This window comes from Budorcas taxicolor, chromosome 5 (assembly GCF_023091745.1).
Source record: "Budorcas taxicolor isolate Tak-1 chromosome 5, Takin1.1, whole genome shotgun sequence".
NCBI lineage: Eukaryota > Metazoa > Chordata > Mammalia > Artiodactyla > Bovidae > Budorcas > Budorcas taxicolor.
The window spans coordinates 153,522,262-153,543,411 of record NC_068914.1 but is presented as its reverse complement, the minus strand read 5'-3'; the positions used below and the strand labels follow the sequence as shown (position 1 = coordinate 153,543,411).

At 51.2% G+C, this 21,150-nt stretch overlaps 1 protein-coding gene across 1 annotated transcript in view; it reads left to right on the top strand.

Annotated features, from left to right (window-relative positions):
• The window catches only part of TMEM184B (transmembrane protein 184B), a 50,691-nt gene that overhangs the window by 1,082 nt on the left and 28,459 nt on the right, over positions 1-21,150 (top strand). The window lies entirely within an intron of this gene.

Genomic DNA, 21,150 nt, shown 5'->3' with positions numbered 1-21,150 from the left:
CTCACACACCTGCCGAAGAGGCACAGGTCTCAGAGGTTTGACTCCTTCACAGGTTACATGTGCAGCATCCCTTCCTATCTCCCTTCCTTTTCAGTGTGCCGTGTGTGTGTGTGTGTGTGTGTGTGTGTGTGTGTGTATCAGAGCTTGGACTGTGGGTGGGAGGGGCCCTGCATTCAGGCCTGTGTGCCCATTTTATCAGGCTTTGAACACGGAACACATGGTGCCTCTGGGATTCAGGACCTCTCCAGTCGGTGGGGGAATCCAACTTAAAACCAGGTAGTCACAATGATGTGAAAGATATAAAACAATAGAGGCAATGCAGAGTAGGTTCAGTGCTGGGGGAGGGGCACATGGCCAGCAGAAAAGGCTCCAACATGAGGTGGGAAGGTGCAGAGAGAGCTGAGCTGAAATGGAAAGGTAACTAGCATTCCTCTGATGCTATGGTGCTTTCCATGTGTGTTTCCCCAGTTAGTTCTCTCTGTGGCTGTCAGAATACAGAACTGTTTGTTATCCCTCTTTACAAATGTGGAAAGTGAGACCCAGAGGGAGCATGTGACTCCTTGTCCATGTTTGTGGGAGGCCCGGATGGAGTGGTCCATGAACCAGCACCACTCTCTTGCTGCCAGGTTTTGCTGCCTTGTAACTTAACCTAGCGGGACTTCCTAGGTGGCTCAGGGGTAAAGAATCTGCCTACTAATACAGGAGATGTGAGTTTGATCTCTGAGTCAGGAAGATCCCCTGGAATATGGAATGGCAACCCACTCCAGTATTCTTGCCTGGGAAGATCCCATGGATGGAGGAGCCTGGCAGGCTACAGTCCATAGGGTCACAAAGAGTTGGACAGGACTTAGCAACTGAGCACACACAGCTTACTGAGCATCTACTGCGTGCCAGGCACTATGCTAGGGGCACAGGGGTTTAAAGATGAATGGGACCTGGTGCCTGGCCTCTGAGGGCTTCTGGTCTGCTGGGAGATGGACGTAGATAGTGACCTCAGTCCAGACACGAGGCCCTGATAGCTAGTGTGCGTGGAGAAGGCACTGTTAGCTCCCTCCAGGAACCCCACGCGACCTGGTTCCTTTGTGCAGCCTAGGAGGGGATGTGTTGTCGGTTGCTCCCACGTGGTAGTAGTGGGTTATACCAGGAACCCCATCTAAAGGTGGCCAAGAGGGTGGGAAGAAGAGCTTCAAGGCAGAATGGGTGCAAGTGATCTTGTCCTAGTTCTCTGGGGTTGGCCGAGTTCTGCAGAGCTCGGGCTTCTGTCTGGAGGCTGTTTTCTCCTCTGCCTTTGAGGTTTTGCTCCTGGTTCCTGGCGGGCCGGCCGTGCTCTCTTCCCCGAGAGGGGCTCTGTGCTATTTCCAGTCCCTGCTGTGCTCATTTCTCCCTGTGAATTCCCTGGAGTGGAAGCAGCCTGGGAAGGCAGAGGACAGCCCTTCATTGTTTTGAAACCAAGTAACTGTGAATGCCCTTCTCACTCAGCTGGGCCTGGAGACTGGGGATTTGGTGAGCTGTGGAAGCAGCTGGGCCCTGGAAAAGCTCTGGGGGGGGGGGGGGGTCTGCCGTTGGACCCTCATAGGTGGTGAGCACTTGCTGAAGACCTACTGTGTGCCCAGCACTGTGCTGAGTCGTGGGTTGTGTCTCTTGCGAGGCAGTGGTTGGCTGAGGCTGTCCACCGGGTAACAGATACATGCCAGACAGTGCTCTGCTTGTGGTGAAAACAGGGCCCTAGCGGAGCCAGAGGACAATGGGAACAACAGCTTGTTTATTAAGCACTTACTGTGTGCCAGGCACAGTTCAAAGTGCTTTCGTGAATTACTGCGTTTCATCCCCCACCACCCAGTTAGGTGGGGACAGTTTTCTCCACGTTTTTCAGAGGAGGCAGCCTGCGAAAGGCTAGGAGGGTAAAGCTGCACTGTTCGGGGAGCTGACCCTGGAGCCCACGCTCTTCCCCTCTAACCGTGGGGTGTGCCAGGCCTGGAAGGACAGGGATACTCTGCCCAAGGAGAGGGAGAGGACCTTGCAGGCAGAGGGAGCCCCCGGGCAGAGGTGCAAAGGCCTGAAATACATCGCCTCCCAGACATGGCTGCAAGGGCCCGGGGCCTGAAAACCTTTGAAGGCCCTGCTAAGGAGTTCAGACTTGACCCCAGAGTATCCAGCAGGGAGTCCTGAAGGTTTCAAAGAGGAAGCAACATCCTCAACTGCATATTCCAGGGCAGTATGTTGGTGCATCTCCCGCTTCCTTCCTTCCTGCAGGTAGCTCCACGGACACTGGGCTTTTCTTCCTTTTGCTTTCCCTCAGGTCAGTGGCATCCTTTTGGTCCCTGTGGCCTTTCCCTTCTGTTCTTCCAGCAGCTTCTGGTCTTGACAGCCTGTGTGACGCAGGACGGGCCTCCGGAGCCCACTGCTGTCAGGGCGGTTCTGACCTGGCCGCTGTGGCTAGTGGTGGGGGTGGCTCTCTGAGCTGGAACTTCGGTCCTTCCTGGCTGTTCTGGGCCTGGCAGGTCCTCCCTGACTTCTCACCCTTAGGATCTGGACTAAGTGGGCGGCCCTCTTCTCCATCTTGCATCTTCCAGGCCCCCATACTCATGAGTGCTGTAAATACAGGCAGTGGTGGGGCTAGGAGCAGAGCGGGAAGTGGGCACAGAGAGCTGGGCTTAACCGCCCGATCCCACTCGTGGGTTCATGGAGGGCATGCCCTCCCTAGCCGCCTGCTTTGCTGGGTGTTGAGTAGCCAGCTGAGTGCCCCAGCCTGTCCCGCCCTGCAGGGCTGAAAGACTAAGGGTCTTTGCACAGGACGTCCGGTGAAGCACGGCAGAGGGGGGTCCACGTCGGCTATGGGAACCCGTGAGTGTAGGTTGCTGGGGGAGGAGTCAGGGATGACTTTTGAGTGGAGTGCCTTGGGAGAGGAGGCTGAGGATTCGGAAAGGGGACAGAAATGGTCACTGGGGACACAGGGCCAAGAAGCGCCGCTTGGGGTCCCGGGGAGAGAGGGAGGTCAGCCGAGCCTTCTGGAGAGCGAATTGAGAGCTGAGGTTCAGTCTTCACTCTCATTAGCTGCGTGGCCTTGGACAAGTTGCGGACCGGGTTCTAATTCCCATTCTTTGAAAATAGGGGGAGATGATGCAATTTCCTTCGTCTGTGAAAGGGCAGTAGTAAGAGCGTAGCCGTCATACGCCGACGATGTTCTAATGTTTGCATGGAGTTCCCACAGCACTCGGCCCATAGTACGTGCTCAGTAAACAGTGGTTTTTATTATTACCTTCCAAACTGTTTATTCAGGAAAGAACTGTTGCACACTGTGTGTCAGTGCAGGGAGCCGAGTATCCATCTGGGCAGAGAACCGCTCCAGGGGTCACGGGTACCCTGAGGGAACATCGGGGCATTGCTGCCTGGGCAGGCAGCTCTCTGACCAGGTAACGTATAAGCTGCCACCTGGTGTGTATGGAAGCAGGTTCCAGGCAGAGGCAACAGCATATGCAGAGCGAAGGTCTGAGTTCTTTGTCTGCAAAACTATTTGGCATCAGGGCTCGGCACATAGTAAGCCCTCAGTTAATGTTGATTGAATGTGATCTTCTTGGCTCCAAGAGGACAGGAAGGGGAGGAAGTACAGTGTGAAGGGCCCAGGAGAGAAGATTTGGATGGTCCCCAGGTTTCAGGTTATCTCATGTTCCTTTCTTGTCTCCGTCTGCCAGGTGGCCTGCAGTTCAGGTACCTTAATTCAGTGCAGTTAAGCTGCTGGGTTGTCATCAGGGACTCAGGCTTGGCCCCCACTTTGCCCAAGTCCTGGGAGGGGCGGCACTGGAATTAGGCAGCACTTGTTCACGTTGCTGTTTGCTGCTGTTTTAGTGCATCTGAAACCCTATACCAGGGCAGAACTTAGAAGGGTGACACGGGCCTGCCTTTCTCTTGTTGGTCGTTTTTCCAGTTTGGGGTTAATGGTGGCTCAGTGTCTGGCATGATGCCTTGCACAGAGTAGGTGCTGAAATAGTTTTTGACCGAACAAGCCAACACTTGGATGGCTTAATATCATTGCCACTCAGGATAAAGCTAGAATTGTTCTTGAGAAGTGACAGGTCAGAACAACATTGTTTATTAGGACTGAGCTTGTATCAGGAACCGACAGGTACATTGAACAGCCTTGGGTCTGCCCAAGGGCAGGCTCTGTCTGATGGCCTGGAGGTCTCGGGCCTGGGCTGGGAGGCAGGAAGCCCCACAGTCACCTCCTTTTCCTTCTCTTCTGGGGCGGAAACCAGAGAGGGAAGATCCCACCCAGAAAGCCTTTGTGCCTAACCTGCGTCACTTCCAGCTTTACTGTGTTTTTAAAAAGTCACACACGATGAAATGAGCATTTCACGGAAAGCTTGTGATGTTTCAGCCTATGGAAAACAATAGGCATCTCTGCTTTTGAAAATAGTACTTGTTGGGTATAGTAAATTTGGAGCACAGAAGAGAGTGGAGGGTAAGAATAAAAATCACCCCGGATTTCCAATAACCAAGAGAGAGTCACTGTGGAAAAGTGGCATAATCCTCCTAGGCATAATCCTGCGTTATCTCACTGTTCATATCACAGCAGGTCACAGGCCTTTACCCATGCCATGAAAAGGTAGCCATCGTTGTGACAGAATTGGAGAGGGGCTAAAGCAGAGCCTCCTAGGGCTTTGTGTCAAGGTTTCTGTGGGAAAGACGGGGTCCCCACCCTGTTTGCTGGATGGCCCTACGGTGTGAGGAGCAGGTGGAACACTGCCCAGAGTCAGAGAGCCTGGTGCTGACCTTGGTGCAGTCACTTGCCCTCCAGTGGGGCTGCTCGTCACCTGCTGGCTGCCACAGGGCCCAGAAGAGGTCCTAGGTTAGTAAACCTTGAACCTCCTCCCACCCGCCAGAGGAGGGGCCTGGTTTCTGTTTTGGAGGGAGAACCCGTCTTCATCATCACGTGAAGATGGATGGAGAAGAGGTGTGTGTGTGCGCGCGCGTGTTTTCTTTTCCAACCTGAAGTGTGTTTGGTGATCTGGAAGACTTCAGTCTCCTGGTTGGGGAGCCATGATCTGTGGGTCCTGTAGCTTCTGGCCAAGGGTGGTCCCAGGATGGCTGTCCTCCACCCTCACCTCCAGGCAGGGGGTGGTGTGAGACCTCTAGAAGTTACCGCATCTGTCACCCTGAAAGGGACTTTCAGATCTGACAGCCTCCGCATCCTGAGTGAAATGTGTGTGGGGGTTGGTACCTTTATTTTTCTCCTACTGCAGCCCCTGTGGGCAGCCTGCACCCAGGGAGGCCCTGTCCTTCTGGCAGGTGGCTGGGTACCTCCATCCTTCTGGGCAGAGCTGTTCACCAAAGCCCTCTGGGTCATCACTTACAGGAAAGCTCCAGGCGAAAATAACTAACCCCATGGCGGCGGCTGCTGTAGCTGCTGGCAGAGGCTCTTGGTCTCTATGTCTCTAGCAGTTGTGTATTTTATTTTCATCTAGAATGAACAGAGAACCTTGAGTTCCACGAGCAGTCGTTTCGGGTGCCTGCAGGCACAATGATAGGTGTTGGTAAAGGGAGGTGTGTGAAGAAATGAGTATTAATCAATGTTCTTATATTAATTAGTACTAATATTCCTAATCCTCACTGGGATTGGTGTTAAGGCTTTGCAGTTTGTGAATGACTTTTCACAAATAACATTTCATTTAATCCTCCCAAAGGCCCTGGCATCTTGAAAATTTTGCGCCCATTTTGTAGATGGATAGACTGAGGCTCAGAAGGGTGAATTTGCCTAAGAAACTGTGGAAGGAAGCACCCAGGTTTTCAGTTTCAAATCCTGTGCCCTCGTTGCTCTGAGTGGCCCCTCCAGCACAGACACTACCCCCAGAGAGCCTACAGTCCCAATGGGAAGCCTGGCAGGTGGAATCGCTTCTCAGACTTGGAAAGCGTGTTAATAGAGAATCTGGTTGAAGCTGTGGGGGCCCCAGGAGGCAGCCCTCTGCTCTGTCTGCCGGTGGGCTGAGGAGCTGAGACTCCCCAGGAGAAGGGCAGCTGAGCTGGGGCTCTGATGGACAGTGGCGGTGGGCAGGTGGAGGAGCCGAAGAAGGCTTTGCAGGTAGGGGGGCCACCCCGAGCACAGGCCCAGGCTGGTGAGTGGAGAAACAGAGGGAGTGAGCTTGTCTGGAACAGTAGGTGTCAAGGCGTCGCTTCCAGGAAGAGAAGTGTGTCTCCCCATGAGTTGGTCGGTGGGTTTTAAACAAATAGTATGTATGAAAGTCTGGACTTAACAAGGCAGTACGTATTTGCTTTACAAAGAAAGGCTGAGGCATGGGGCAGTGGTTAGAAAGGTGTTGAAAGCCATAACCTCAGTGCATCTGAGGATGATTCGATTTACAGGAGGCCCTGGCCATCCAGTCTGCTGGAGCAGAGCACAGGCTGGGAACGGGGAAGGCTGGTGAGCCTTCTGGCCCTCGAATGCTGCCTTTGGTTTGCCAAGAGGTAGCTCCCACTCGACTGGGGCAGAAGACCACTTCTTCTATTTGCAGTTTGGGGTCGTTGAGCTGGATTTGTGAAGGTGGGAGAAAGCCCCACCCTGCCCGTTGCGTTTACCCAGCTGTCCTATCTCACAGGGAGGGCACGAGGCATCCAGAGGCCCGCCTCCATCCTCTGCCGGCCGCCGCTTGATGAGCAAGGGTTGGGTGGCTGTGGCTGTTACGTAACGGGTCTGCTGGACACAGCAGTGAATGGAATGTCATTCAGGTGTCCCTCCAGCTCGTGCAGGTGCGTGTCACTGGATCAGGATGGCCAGACTGAAAGCACCCCGCCTTCCCAGGCTCTGCACTCCCACCCCTCCCCAGCAGGCCTTCTTCGTGGTCTCCCTGCCTCTCCCCTGGCACCTTTGCCCAGAGAGACCAATTAAAGCCGGGTGTCGTGGTGACTGCAGTCTTCGTCTGTACTCCCACTGGCCCTGGAACCAGAGCCTGTCTGTGCCAGGAAGGGCTGAGGGGTTGAGCAGGTCTGGCCCTTCAACCCACAGGTGAGGAAATGCGAGTTCATGGACCAGGGCACTGGCGAGCCAGGGCTGCTCTGGGTCTAGAGCCATCTCCTGACCCAGTGCTCTCTGTCTGCTGAAAATGGGGCTCTGCTCTACTCTCTCTTCATCTGGATGTCCGTGGACTACCTGTTGTCAGTATTTTCCTCAATAATTTGGCTTCTTTCTTGGATGAGTGATAAAATGTATCCTGCGTCTCCAGCAATGTTTTTACAATTACAGATGCTTGAGGCTCTCACCTGGCTGTTGCACTTCTAGGAATTTACCCTACAGATGAAATTCCACGTGTACAAAGTGACTGTGCAGTTAGTCACGGCTGCCTCTTTTTTAGTAGCACAAGGTTGGAAGCAACCTGAAAGTCCATCCGCAGAGGGCCAGGAACAAATTATGGTCCATCCATACCATGGACCACTGTGCAGCCCTGAAAAGTAAGATGGAGACTGCTTGCCATCCACAGATACAGAGCAATCACCAGATAGATTTCTGTGAACGAGACAGGTGCAGGACGTGTGTGTCTGCTGTGCCTCCGTCTGTGTGAAAGTGAAGGGAAGTGGAAAGTGCATTCGCTTCTGTGTGTGCTCAGGGTCTCTGGGGGTTCACACAAAGTCGGTGACTGGGGTGCCTGTGGGGTCGGGGTGGTGCCTGGGAGCTGTTCACTGGAGACCCCTCATACCTTTTGAGTGCCGATTCATGTGACTATGTGACTTTTTCAAAAACTTAAAATGAATACAATTAAATAAACAAGAAGCACAGGAAATGTATCCTCACCTCTTGCCAATGCAGGAAGGCCAAGGCTACCCTGTCAAGGAGCAGCGTCCTCATTCAGGCCCCTGTTGTAGTTGTTATAGTCGTGTCCAACTCTTTGCAACCCCATGGGCTACAGCACACCAGGCTTCCTTGTCCTTCACTATCTCCCGGAGTTTGTTCAGACTCATGTCCATTGAGTCAGTGATGCCATCCAACCATCTCATCCTCTGTCCCCACCTTTTCCTCCTGCCCTTTTTCCCAGCATCAGGGTCTTTTCCAGTGAGTCGGCTCTTCATAACAGGTGGCAAAAGTATTGGAACTTCAGCTTCAGTATCGCCTTCCCAGTGAATATTCAGGGTTGATTTTCTTTAGGATTGACTGGTTTGTTCTCCTTGCTGTCCAAGGGACCCCCTGACCATCAGTTAATCAAGAATGCAAGCTTGGGTCTCACGAAGGGGACCAGATGTGGAAGTTTGGGTGTTTCTTGGGAAGTCTGGCCCCTAGCCCCAGCCCTGGAGAAATGGAGCCCCCTCCCGCTGGTCCCTCTGAAGCACTGCTGTTGTCTAGCTTGGTATTTAAATCCCTGCTCTGATATGCTTATTTTCTGACCTCTGAAATCTTCGAGGGTTCCCCCTCTGACACATGAATGAAGTCCCTGCCCCAGGCCCTGCTTATTGGGCCCCTGGTTGAGCCACACGTGACTGGGCGCCCTTTCTTCCACTTGCCTCCTCACCTGCCCACCTCTGTGCTGTTGCTCACGCCGTTCCCTCTGCCTCCCTGCCTGCCTCTCCCTCCCAGGCGGTCTCCACGTGCCCAAATCCTATCTACCTCTGAAGGCCCAGCTCAGCTTCCACCTCCCTCTGCCCTCTGACCTCCCTGTTTCTTTATCTCTTCCTCTCCGCTGCACCTAACCCTTTTACACTGTGTCCTAGGTGTCTGATTCCCCACTGGGCTGCAGGTTCCTTTAGGGCCAAGTCCACATCACAGCCCCTGTTTTGTTAGACGCTTGCACTTTTGTTAGAGTGGGTGAGTGGTGGCTGCCCTCTTCGTGGTGGGATCAAGAGGCAGGGGAGGGGGGCAGGGCCCGTTTCACATCTGTGAACCGTGGTGCCTGGCACAGGGCGGGCGCAGCCTCGCGGCAGGAATAACAAATCTCACGGCCCAGTGCTCTGTGCATTCTTTCCCTGGTCCTCGCAAGGACCCAGGAAATGCTGTGCTTTCCACTGTGGTTCCCCCGTAGGCTGAAGAAGCAGAGCAAACATCGGGTCCAAGTCACACAGTGAGAAGTAGGATCGGACACAGGTCTGGCTGCCTCCAAAACTCCTGCATTGGATCAGTTTTTTCTACCCCTTTCCCTGACTCAGCAGTGATGCCAGCAATCCCCTGGCCAACTCTCATCACCTGCCCCACTGGTCATGGGCAACTTTGCATTGTTATTTGAGTGTATTAATATTTTCTTCCCTACTGGACTGTGAGCTCTTAAGGGCTAGAGCCTTGCTTGAGATACCCTTTGGACTTAGCACACAGAAGGTGCTTGAAGATGTATGTTCATTAACCTGCTACAGTAAAGTACACAGGTAGGTGTACAGTGTGATGATTTTTACATTTGTAAATACCTATGTAAACCACTGTCCAGCTCAAGCTGCAGAACATTCCCAACCTCTCCTGGGGCTCCCTGGGGCCTTCTCCAGGTCAAAACCTCAGAGGCAACCACTCTCATACCTCACCACTATTGACTGGATCTGGCCTGCTTGAAAATGGAGTCATGTCTTTAGAAGAGTCACCCAGGTTGTGTAGAGCAGTCCTTGCTCACTGCGGCATGGAAGACCACGCTGATTCAATATACAGTTGGTCCTTGAACATGGCTTTGAACTATGTGGGTCCACTTATCCATGGATTTTTTTTCAATAAATGTGCTCACAGTGCTGCCTGATCCATGGTTGGTTGAATCTACAGATGTGGATGCAAAGGGCTGACTGTAAGTTATGCCTGGATTTTCCACCCCCGAGGGCTGGAGCCCCTCACTCACTGTTCCTGGATCCACCATCCCTGCTTATTCACTCTGCGTCCAGGTTTTGGGTGTTTTAAACAGGGCTGCTATGAAATGTCTTGTTCTTATCTGTGGGACACACATGGATTCCTATGGGGTGTGCACCCAGGGTGGAATGCTGGCTCAGCCCACTCAGTACATACATGTTTTCATGAATGACATTCAGGCTGGGATTTCTCACTGGGTACCCAGGGCTGAAGCTGGACTTCTTGCCAGAGGAGTCCCAGGGGTCGGGGCAGGTTCAGCTGTCTCAGCTTCCACAGGCTGTTCTTCTGGGCCAGTGGGACTATTGAGGTTCAGGGTTTCTCATCCAAAGGGGACCCATTTGCTTAGGGCTGGATTGGGCTTAGCTGGCTGAAAAGGTGGTTTCATTAGAGGGACACAGAGTCTAGTTAGAGAGGCTGAGCACTGGCCCATCTGTTCTCAGTTTGGGAGAAAACTGTAAGGGTCAAAATTTGGCCTGGTATGTATTGGAAAAAACAAAACAAAACTTAATTACAAGACTGAATTAAGTAAGCTCTTGCTGAAGGATTTTGGATTACTTTGTTCTCTTTCATTTCGGCACCTACCCCCCGTCCCTACCACCAAGTGAAGGATAGATAGATGATTGGATGGTTTTTCTTTCCTGTTGAGAGATTCGTGGGAACTTGGCCCCAGGAGAAGACAGACAGATGCTGAGCCACTGGACTGGCCTTGGCTTGTCTGTGTTGATCCCAGGGGAGTGGGACCCAGGGACAGGACCCTGCCCCCTCGGGAGGGCATGTGATATTCTTTCCAGAGGCTAACCAGGCAGAACCGCCCAGCCCGTGGCTGCTCTTTCCCTGTAATCCCCTCTGGAGAAAGGCCAGGCTGAGGGCTGCTGACCTGCTCTGATGTGGGTCAGCCTCCCCCAAAAGGCAGCCACCCAGAAGTTCACAGAGCAGACAGCCCCCGGAGACCAGAGGACCCGTCATCCCCCCGGTGGCCGAAGTGGGGGCAGCGGCCAGTTCAGATTAACCGTGCTCAGATCAAGTGGTGCCTAGTGAGCTCTGTGGAGGTGAAAGTTTCTCCATGGATCTTAAATAAAAGAACTGAAATCCCTCCCGGGCTGTATTAATATTCCAGAGGTGTGCGGGTGAGTGTGTTGCCAGCCCCGCTTGGCTCATGGGTGTGTAGCAACCGTCCGAGCAAGCACTTCGTGGCTGCAGCTCAAAAGGGTTAGGATTGGAACCTAATGAATGAAAATATGACCTTGGAAGGTTTGAAACAGAGCTGACCACTGGAGACAGGACTGGCCCGGGTCTCAGAGACTGTTGGGTGGGTGCCCTCCCACCCTGGCCAAAGGAGGGAATGCCTGTGAAACGGGAGCGAGTTGTCACGGATAACGCCATGCCCTCCTGACCCTGTCCTCGGTGCTGTGTAGTAACTTGTTTATTCCCTACAGTTCTCTCGAACCTAAGGGTGGCTGCAGCCCCATCTTACCACTGAGGAAGCTGCAGCAAGGAGAGGTTGTGTAACTTGCCCACAGACACAGAGTGAGTACGTGATGGGCCTGGAAGTCAAGTCCTGCTGTCTGACTCCAGAGCTCATGGCTCTTTAACAGCCCTTGGAAATCCGGGGCCTGACAGGACGGTGCGGCCAGCGTGAGGAGCCTTTTACCAGGATTCCGTGGGCAGATGGCCTTAGCCTTCCAGACCCCTGTTTCCCTCATCTGTAAACTAGGTGTATTAAGTTTCCACTGCGGCTCTCACAAACTGCCAGCAACTTAGTGACTTAAAAGATGGATTTGTTCTCTTCTGGTTTTGCAGTCAGAAGTCTGAAATGTATTCACGGCTCTGAAGTCAAGGCGTTGGGAGGGCCCCATTCCTTCTGAAGGCTCGATGGGGGAGAATCTATTTCCTTGCCTTTTCCAGCTTCTAGAGGCCACTTGCATTCTTTGGCTCAGGGCCCTTCCTTCAGCTTCAAAGCCTTTCTTTTCCCCTCTTGTAAGGACCCTTGTGATTCTGTCTGGCCTACTCAGATAATCTGGGATAATCTCTTCATCTCAAGAGCCTTAACCACACCTGCAAGGTTCCTTTGGCCATTTAAGGTAAAATATTTGCAAGTTCAGGTGAATATCTTTGGGATGCCATTATTCAGCCCTCCACACAGAAAATCTGTAGGGGACACGAAACGGCGAGGTATCGCCCAAGCATGAAGTGAAATGATAGAATAAAATCTGGGTGAGACAGTGAAATACCTAGTTTCAAGGCAGGTGGCTGAGTCTGGGGACTATACATAGCTCCGTAGCTTTTCTGGAAAAGGTGGGTGTCTTCAGAACGGGAGTCAGCCAGAAGATGTCTTTCCCAGAGAAGGACGGGGTGGGGCTGTATTAGCAGCCATGAGCATTTGCGTCACTCCAAGTTGCTTGCTAAGCTGTGGCGTAGTTCATCAAACCTTGCCAGGGCCTGGTTGAATTTTACTTGAGGCCCCCCCATCTCCCTGTACTCTGATCCTGTGATCTCAGGTGCCCTTCTGGGGGCTGATCGGAGGTGTGGAGGACGTTCATAAACCAGCACTCCTCGCTTGTGTGCTGGGTTTGCCTGACCCTGTTCCCCCAGTCCCCTGAAGCCGGGCTTTCTGCACCTGCCAGGTGAGCTCTGTCCAGTCTTGAGGCTTGCTGCTCCCCGAGGCCCTTCCAGAAGACCCTGTTACCCTGCCAAGATGCTGCAACTCCAATAAAACCCACTCCCCACAACTGTCAGGAGTGCTTTGTCAACTGCAGAGTGCCACAGGCCATGTGCCAATCAGGACGCGACACCCCTCACCTGACAGTGTCCTGCTCTGGGTGCACCCCGGCTGAGTGTGCTTGTCACCATGCCCCCACAGCAGTCATTCAGCAGGCACATTTCATCATGGCACTTAGTCCCTGCCCTCATGGAGCCCGACTCAGGATGTTAAGGGAACAGATTTAATGCCAATTGTGGTAGATAATGGGAAAGGCCAGAGAGGACATGCAATGTACAAACTAATGGTCCATAGAAGGGGTGACAGCTACAGAGGCAGGGAGGAGGGGGTGGTGGTAAAGATCCGGGGGTGGGTGGCACAGGAGTTGTTGTTCCTGGGGGTTGGTATAGGGCTGGTGGGAGGTGTCACAGGATGTTAGAATTGGAAGGAGTTGCAGAGCCCGAACATTCATTTGGTTTCCCCCGCCCTTATCCAGCCGAAGCCTGTTGAGTGCTGACCACATCCAGGTTCTGAGGTAGGTGCTAGAGATCAGAGCTGCACATGAGACATGACCTCTGACCTCCACAGGCTAGCAGGCTGACTGGGGAGAAGACAAGAAAGAGTAAACCACCCTCCAGGGGTTCCTCAACCAGTGTCCCTGCACCAGGAGACCTCTAGCCCTGTTTGATTGGGAGCCTCATTCTTCTGGAAGCAGCCAGAACATTTTGCTATCTTGTGCCAGTTGGTTCAGACATCCCTATCTTGGCAGGTTCTCACCTTCTTGTTGTTCACACCAGGTGGACTAAGTTCTGATGGAGCACTTGGGACAAATCCCTTTGCCCTCAGTGGCGTGGCCTCTCCGCATTGGAAGACGTGTGTGAGACAGCGTGACTCAGCCTCCATCCTTTGCCCTGGCCTATCCCTTCCTCCAGCCAAACATCGAGGTCCTTCAGCAGAACTCTGAATGGCGAGGAAGGGACCACGTGACGGAAAGCCGGCGGCCTGCATTATGTGGCTTAATGCCTGGCATTCGTCAGTCATCTGATTGATCCTTCTCTTCCAGGTCCCTGCTGTGTATCTGGTGCTATGCCAGGCTGAGAGATAGATGACTCAGGTGTGGGGAGATGGGAACACTGTCAGAACAAACCTCATGGAGACGGCTGGGAGGGCGTGGGCCGGCCCTCACGGAGGCTGTGATGCTGAGGATGGCTCGTGAGTGAAAGTGGTCACTTGCCACAAGGACCAGGGCTGAGAGGAGGGTGTGTTGGGACAGGGGCCAGGCCACATGTGGAGGGACTCTGTGTTGCCAGCACTCAAGGAAGAGGCAGGGAGGGAGGCTGGGGCCTGGCTGCCAAGGGCTCTGGACCTCTGCATCCCACCATCAAAGCCTAATGTGTTCTCAGAGAATTTCAGATCAGGAGGAGGGATGTGGGCATGTTTGAAGATAAGTGAAAACAAACTGCACTTGATTCCTGCTTCCTGGAGCATCACTCCCCAAAACGTTGGAGGATGGTCCAGGGCCATGTCCCTTCTCCTCCTTTCTGGAATCCAGAACGCTTGAAATCCCAAAGGTTCTTCCTAAGTCTGCAGCACACTAATTTTGTGGCAAAAGTCTGACCTGAATTGATGCGAGACTAATTATGGTCTTTAAAAATATCTCACCTTTCTCTGTGGAAATACTATGTGTTTGATTTGGGGGTGCCACCCAGACCCCTCTAGGGGTGTTACCACGTAAGCAGTATATACAGCGCCGTGCACGTGTGCTGAAGCCGCTCCAGTCGTGTCCGACGGGAGCCCAGAGGGTCGTGAAGAGTCGGACACGACTGGAGCGGCTTCACTTTCACTTTTCACTTTGGTGCATTGGAGAAGGAAATGGCAACCCACTCCAATGGGCTGCTGTCTATGGGGTCGCACAGGGTCAGACACAACTGAACTGAAACGGCGTAGCGGCCGGCTGTAGCCCACCAGGCTCCTCTGTCCGTGGGATTCTCCAGGCAAGAGTACTGAAGTGGACTGCCCTTTCCTCCTCCGGGGGGTCTTCCCCACCCAGGTCTATTCTGTCTACTCCACTGGCAGATGGGTTCTTTACCGTTAGTGCCACCTGGGAAGCTCATAGAAAGAAAGTGAAGTCCGACTCTGTGCGACCCCATGGACTGTAGCCTACCAGGCTCCTCTGTCCATGGGATTCTCCAGGCAAGAGTACTGAAGTGGGTTGCCATTTCCTTCTCCAGGGGATCTTCCCAACCCAGGGGTCTAACCTGGCTCTCCCGCATTGCAGGCAGACGCTTTAACCTCTGAGCCACCAGGGAGCCCATACAGCACCACAGTTCGGTTCGGTTCAGTCGCTCAGTCGTGTCCGACTCTTTGCGACCCCGTGAACCGCAGCACGCCAGGTCTCCCTGTCCATCACCAACTCCCGGAGTCCACCCAAACCCATGTCCATTGAGTCGGTGATGCCATCCAACCAATACAGCACCACAATCCTTCCTTAAATCTGAACAACTCTTGAGTTGGTAAACTCCTTTGGCCCAAGGGTCCTGCTTACAGCATGGTGCACCCAGAAAACCAATTCGGTCACCTGCCCAGCCACGGCTAGGTAGCGGCACCGAGGTTCCAGCCCAGCTTCCCTGACTCAGACCCTACGACCGAGTGCAGCAGGGGCAGGCGAATAAGGCCCACGTCTGGAGCTGCCTTGCTGGTAGGTGGGCTGCTGGAAGAGAGAGGCAGGACCAGACCTTGACGGTGCTTTAATTCTGGTTCAGCCTGGGGCTGAGGGAGGCGGGGAGACAGAGCAGAGGGACTGAAGAGAAAGTTAGGAGCCCTGTCAGTGACTGGCTTTTCCCACTGCTTACAGCATCACTCCAGACTTTCTTTACTCACACGTCCCTATCAGTAGAAGAACTTTGGGGGCATGTGCCCCCATTATTGGAGAAGGAAATGGCAACCCACTCCAGTGTTCTTGCCTGGAGAATCCCAGGGACGGGGGAGCCTGGTGGGCTGCCGTCTCTGGGGTCACACAGAGTTGGACACGACTGAAGCGACTTAGCAGTAGCAGCCCCCATATGGATACTGTTGTAGTTATTATATACTTGTATTTTCTTATTGTTACATTGCGAACTTTGGAGAAGGAAATGGCAACCCACTCCAGTATTCTTACCTGGAGAATTCCATGGACAGAGGAGCCTGGTGGGCTAAAGTCCACGGGGTCTCAAAGAGTCAGATACGACTGAGCGACTAACACACACACACACATTATGCGCTTAGTCACTCAGTTGAGTGCCGTTTCCTCTTGCAGGGGATCTTCCCAACCCAGGAACTGAACCCAGGACTCCTGCATCTCCTGTGTTGGCAGGCAGATTCTTTACTGCTGAGCCACTGGGGAAGCTAGTGTTTACACAAAACCTGTAAAGATACACTGTTACAATACGTGCATCATAAAACCTACACTAAAACTGGAAATCAGAAGATGAGTTAAAGATGTAATGATTTTTAAAAATTAAAAATTGTTAGTAGTTCAAAAACCTTCCGACTTCATGTACTTATTTTTGGAAACTGTGCTCTGATGCTGTGGGAGAGACCAGTTTGTTTAGACACTTCATTTTAATGGCTGCCCTCCCTGAAAAAGATCCCTGCCTGGGACACGTAGCTGCACACAGAGGAAACGCATCACTGGCTTGTTTTCTAAATCGGGTTACTCATTTTTCCATCCCATGCACGAGTATGCAGAGGATTTGTTGAAATTTGGCTAGTACATTTCCATCCTCCCCGAGGCCAATCAGATGTTCCTGTAAACTAAATGGAAGGTATTTTAAAGTTCTTAACGCATGAGTCCAAAACCCACTCAGATGCTTTGGAAATTTTTAAACAGATTAGAAAATTCTGTTACGTAGGCTTTTAGGAGCTCAGTTATGAGCATTTTTTTTTTTTTTAAGTTTCAGCATATTGTTTTGGGTGACATACTCTTATAACAGGAGAAGTGTTTTATGTATACTTTTCTGGAAACCTCTGCCCTAACTGAGGTTTCTTTTAAAGAGCAGTTCCCTTCTCATTGACTGTGATAACAAGCCTTTGCTGTGAGGGACATGTTAAACATGCTTAAAGATGTTATTAGGCTTCCCTCCTAACTCAGTGGTAAAGAACCCGCCTGCTAATGCAGGAGATGCGGGTTTGATCCCTGGGTCAAGAAGATCCCCAGGAGAAGGAAATGGCAACTCACTCCAGTATTCTTGCCTGGGAAATCTCATGGACAGAGGAGCCAAGCAAGCTGCAGTCCACGGGGTCACAAGAGTCGGACATGACTTAGCCACTAAAGTAGCACCAAAAGATGTCTTTGAAACATCCTTGGGAAGCATATCTCTGACAGCCAATGGTCACAGGGAAAAATGGGCGAGTAGAACTTTTCTTTTGTTTTGGTTAAAGAAAGATGTGTTGAGGTCAGTGATTAGGTTTGGCAAATCTTTTTGATTGTGTTTCTACAAGATAACCAACTGGTAAATCTCTGATAGAGATGCTTTCCTGAGTCAGTGCCCATCTCATTACAAATTTGGTGGGAAATTCTCCTGTGGTTGAAAACTTTATTATGCAAAGTGTCTAACGCAGGGAAGTAGAGCACCTAGAAGACTATGTTTCTAGCTGCCAGTCACTCAGCTGCAACAGTTAGTGACATCTGGCAGTCTTGTTGGCCTCTGTCTCTCTCACCCTTTCCAAAGAGCAAAATCCCAGCTGTCATGTTCTTTTTCATCCTGAAGTAGTTCAGTGTGCATCTCTACTTGATAAGGACCTTTTAAAACCTGTTACATTTAAAAATAATTATAAGCTCATAGGAAGTTGCAAAAATAGTACATAAAACCCCATGTACCCTTCCTCCGCCAAGGCTAACATCTCAAAATTGCTGTAGGCCAATATCAAAACCAGGATGTGGACATTAGTATAGTACTGTTTTTTGAAAATATTTATTTGTTTGGCTGTGCTGGGTCTTAGTTGCAGCATGTGAGATCTTTAGTTGAGCCTTGAAAACTCTTAGTTGCTTCCTGTGGGATCTAGTGCCCTGACCAGAGATTGGAACCCGGGGCCGGTGCCTTGGGAGCATGGAGTCTTAGCCACTGGACCGCCAGGGAAGTCCCTATGGTACTGTTAACTAGGCAACAGTTGTTCAGGCGCTAAATCGTGTCTGACTCTACAGTCCATGGACTGTAGCCCACCAGGTTCCTCCGTCCATGGGATTTCCCAGGCAAGAATACTGGAGTGGGTTGCCATTTCCTTCTCCAGGGGATCTTCCCAACCCAGGGCTCAAACCTGCATCTCCTGCATTGCAGGTGGGTTCTTTACTGCTGAGCTACCAGGGAAGCCCAACTAGGCCACAGAGGACAGACCTTCCTCAGTTCCCACTGTTTTCCTGTGTGTGTCCTTTTCTGCAGTTTCCACCTGTAGTCTCCTGTAGCGCCATCACTTCAAGATACAAAGTATCTCTCCGCCTGGAGGGAACTCCTGTGTTTCCCTCCCTGTATCTGTGGCCCGCTTTCCTTGCTGCCTCGGTCAACCACTGATCTGTTCTCCATCTTTATAGATTTGTTGTCTTGAGTATGTTACATAAAAGGAACCAGGCAGTATGTGGTACTTTGAGACTGACTGTTTTCTCTAAACAATCCCTCGAGATCCGTTTAGACTGCTGCCTGTATCGATAGTTTGTCCTCTTTGTTGCTGAGTGGTGTTCCATGGTCTGGATGTACCGAATGTTTAACCTTTCACCTGTAGGACATTTGCATTGTTTCCACGTTTCCCTGACAGTTACAAAGGTAGCTGCTGTGAACATTTCGTGTATAGGTTTTTGTGTGAATGTACGTTTTCATTTCTCTAGGATAAATGTCGAAGAGTGATACTGAGTTGTGTGGTAAGTGCGTGTTAGTTTTATAAGAAACTGCCAGACTCTTGCAGCGCGGCTCTACCTTCTCATACTGCCTCCAGAAATGTATGTGTGAGCCAGTTTCTTTGCATCCTCACCTATGTTTGATGTCACTATTTCGTATTTATATGTGGGGACAGGGAGGCCTGGCGTGCTGCAAATCATGGGGTCGCAAAGAGTCTGACACGACTGAGCGACTGAATTGAACTGAACTGAACTGAGTGATACTTCATTGTGGTTTTAGTTTGCGTTTTCCTAATTGCTAATGTTGAACAGCCATTTACATGTTGGCCGTGCTTCTTCTGTGTGAAGTGTCTGTTTGTATCTTTTGTGAATTTTCTGACTGAATTGTTTGGGTTTTATTTTTTATTTTTTATGTTTTTTTACTGTTGAGCTTTGAGCACTCTTAAGGTGTCGTCACTCAGTCGTGTCCCACTCTGCGACCCCGTGGACTGCAGCCCACCAGGCTCCTCCGTCCATGGGATTTTCCAGGCGAGAATACTGGAGTGGGGTGCCATTTCCTTCTCCAGGGGATCTTCCCGACCCAGGGATCGAACCCGGGTCTCCTGCATTGCAAGCAGATGCTTTACCCTCTAAGCCACCAGGGAAGCCCTGCTATATTTTATATTCCAGATGCTGGTTATTTGTTGGATATGTGGCTCAAAGATATTTTCTTCTGCTTTGTGGCTTGTCTGTTCATGCTGTTCACACAGTCACAGCATGAAAGTTTTTACTTTTGGTGATGTCCAGTCAGTTTTTCCTTTTAGAGGGTCATGCTTTTGGTGTTAAGTCTAAGAAGGCTGCACCTAGCCCTGTGTTTCAAAGATTTCCTCCTATGTCTTCTAAAAGGTTTGTAGTCTTGACTGCGCTGAATTTTTGTTGCTTCTTACGTGGGCTTTCTGTAGTCAAGGTGAGTGGGGGCTAGTATTTGTTGAGGTGCCTGGGCTTCTCCTTGTGGTGGTTTTTCTTGCTGTGGAGCACGAGCTCCAGGGTGTACACACTTCGGTGGTTGCAGCTCTTGGTCTCTAGAGTAAGGCTAGTTGTGGCGCGTGGGCTTAGTTGCTCTGTGGCATATGGGATCTTCCTGGACAAGGGAGCCCATGCCCCCTCCATTGGCAGGCGGATTCCTATCCACTGAGACACTGGGGAAGTCCCTACATTTTGCATTTGAATCCATGATCCATTTTAAATTAATTTTTGTGTATGGTGTAAGGTTTAGGTTAAGGTTCTTTCTTTTTTTTTTTTGGTCTCTGGATATCTAGTTGTTCTAGCTAGTACTGTTTATTGAAACGATTATTCTTCCTCCATTGATAAACACTTTTATTTTTGCAAAGCTACCGTGCACCTGAAGCGGGCTTCCAAAGTGGCTCAGCAGTGAGGAACCCCCCTGCCGACACAGAAGATGCAGGTTCGATCCCTGGGAGGGAAGATCCCCTGGAGGAGGAAATGGCAGTCCACACCCGCATTCTTGCCTAGAGAGTCCCATGAACAGTGGTCCCTAGGGTCACAAAGAGCTGGACTTAGCACATGCACCTAACAAAATTGGCAGGAATTCTTGTGTGCCATCTGTTTCAAAGATATCTTCTTCTATTTTCAATTTATTTTTTATTTTCTTTGACTTCTTATTTTATATGGAGTATAACCAATTAACAATGTTGTGATAGTTTCAGGTGGACATCAAAGGGACTCCGTCATACATGTACACGTATCCATAAAGATATCTTTTCAAATCACTGGTTTGTTAACAGAGACTCAACAAAGTCCACACGTTGCGTTTAGTTGTAATGTCTCCTTGGCCTCTTCTGTTACTGCCCCCCAGCCACCTTTGTTTATAAGCCATCGATTCCTGGGAGAAACCAGGTCCTTCGTCCTGTAGATGGTCCCATGGTCTGGCTTTGCTGTTGCTTCCTCATGGTATCATTTCATCTGTTGTGCTACCCTCTGTATCTCCTGGATACTGGTGGTTAGTTCTAGGGACTTGCTTTGATTCCAGTTCACTTTTGGGGTGAGGGTCCTTCCTAGATGGTGCCGTGTGTGTCCTTTGTACCCCATGCCCCTCTTCAGTGATGTTGACCTTGACTGTGGCTTGTTCCATCCCTTATCAGATTCCTCAGTAGCCTCACCCAGTGGTTTTATCATCTACTGATGATAAAATGATGATGTGATGATCCATATCTATGTCCATTGTTTGTATTAGGAGTTGCAAAATATTAATTTTTTGGTTGCATTCTGTCTCGCTTTACTAATGGGACTTGTGTAAAGTGGAAGCTTTACACAAGTCTGACAATGACATCATTACCCTTAAATATTATAGATGAAGCAACTGAAGCTCTGAGACATGAAGTCAGGCTTGCAGGTGGTGGAATCCAGTAGGAACTCGGCTTGGCGACCTCACAGCTGGAGCTTGGTTATGCTCCTTGAAGCTCTGCCCAAAGCCCCTGCCACTTTGAAGCCTTTCCCGACCCCTCTCCCCAGCCTTCGCCAAGGTGGTTGGCACTTCCTCAGGGCTCCCTGGGTAGTGGGCACTCCCTTTTGCAGTGTGGTGGGGGCAAGGCCTCCAGGTTCCCCAGTCACATAGAGCAGGCGTGTAGAGGAGCCATGCGTCCTTGAACCTGGTCTTCCACGCCCAGCACAGTGTCCAGAGGCCTCAGGTCGTGTTTGCTGGAAAGATGACTCCATTGTCTCCCCTCAGGCTCTCTACCACGACCCTGGCAGTTTAATTTCAGTCGATTAAGAACGTACAGGGAGAAGGCA